Genomic DNA, 1,536 nt, shown 5'->3' on the forward strand with positions numbered 1-1,536 from the left:
TTCGTTATAACCAGTAAAAAAATACGTTGGTCTTTATGGACGACGTTTCAATTAAAGGAAAAAAGTTCGTTTTAACCGAAAGTTCACTATAACCGAGTTCATTATAAGCGGACTTTACTGTATTTAAATCACTTTTTCGCCAAGTCAAGGTGTAGGGATTGAGAGTGAAAATGAGCAGAAAAGTTAGCGGTTTTCACACGGCTGCGCTCAAGGCGTGTGAAAATCGCCAACTTTTCTGCTCATTTTCCACTGGCCACATTTAAAAAAATTTCAAGAAATCCCTACACCTTGACTTGGCGAAAAAGTGATTTAAATATATGCTTTTTGCGTATTTTATAAATACATATAAAGAGACAGAACCTCTAAATCAATTTACTCAATTTTTCCGATAGATCTCTGAAAATAATTGAACTGCAAATAAGTTTAAGCAAAATTGAAACTGAAAAATAATGCACGTTTTCCATACATAAGGCACCGATGATTTTTTTACTAAAAATTCCCCTCGGGTTCAAAAGCAGTAGTTCAGTAGTTCGGCCTATCAAAAGGTCGTTTTGCTAAAACCTCGCATAAATGGAAAAAAAGCTCTGACTTTTTTATTTCGAATTCGAGTTAAAGTTCGGCAAAATGAGTTCTTCGATTTAAAAAAAAATCTCAATTTTTCCGCATACTCAAAATCCCTTGTGGCACACGCGGTCGAAATCCTTGATTACATCAACTTTCGAACATGTCAATTTGCCATTGCCAATTGCATTTTCTTTAACTTTCAATCTAAGATTACACAGTTGATTTGCGCATTTTGAGCACGATAATTAATAGTATGTATTTGAAACAAACTGCTTTATGTGAGTTGATTTCTTTCTTGGTTCTGGCTTACTCCTATGAGAAAAACAACCAACTTTCGGCCTTAAATGGGACATTTGGGGCTTTGATGTGAAACCAAAAATCAACTGAGAACATCCGTAAACAGTTCCCAAGCTGTAAAATAAACAATTCGTATATACATAAAGCTGAAGGCCCGATTTCGTATATTGTTAAAACGTCATAAAGTCGACATTTTACCGCTGTATGTTTCTGACAGACCCTTTCGTCCCGTCATCCCCAGGGAGGAATTCATTTGTTTCTTGCTTGTCGGGATGCCCTCCTCCCGCCTCATTATTCATGCCGGCGTCGGAATTTTCAGTTTGACGTATAAAGTCTGGATAAAGAGTTTATGATGAGGACGCGGACGATAGTCGAGGTTTTATTAAGTTTTTGATTTAATGGCTATTTAGATTCATGAGCGAATGGTGATAATGGCGAATTTTCGAGGGTAAAGTTTCGGTGGCACTTAGTTTAAGGCGGTTTAGAACGTCTTTGGTCGGATGCAAAGATCGCAAAAGTTTGAGGATTTTCAGCCTGCATAACAACGTGAAACCATATTGTTGAGGCGGATTCATTTTTAACAAACTTCTTTTTGGGTATTTCGTCTCAAAAATTTTTGTCTTTAAAAAAGACAGAATTTCCTCACGTCTTTTATTACAGATTGATAAATAGTGC

General features: G+C 36.4%; 1 protein-coding gene across 5 annotated transcripts in view; it reads left to right on the top strand.

Annotated features, from left to right (window-relative positions):
* LOC109538483 (protein sprint) overlaps nt 1-1,536 on the top strand; it is a 130,383-nt gene that overhangs the window by 35,205 nt on the left and 93,642 nt on the right. The window lies entirely within an intron of this gene.

This window comes from Dendroctonus ponderosae, unplaced genomic scaffold (genome assembly GCF_020466585.1).
Source record: "Dendroctonus ponderosae isolate FM_Combo_2020 unplaced genomic scaffold, Dpon_F_20191213v2 Dpon_F_20191213_1, whole genome shotgun sequence".
NCBI classification, from domain to species: domain Eukaryota; kingdom Metazoa; phylum Arthropoda; class Insecta; order Coleoptera; family Curculionidae; genus Dendroctonus; species Dendroctonus ponderosae.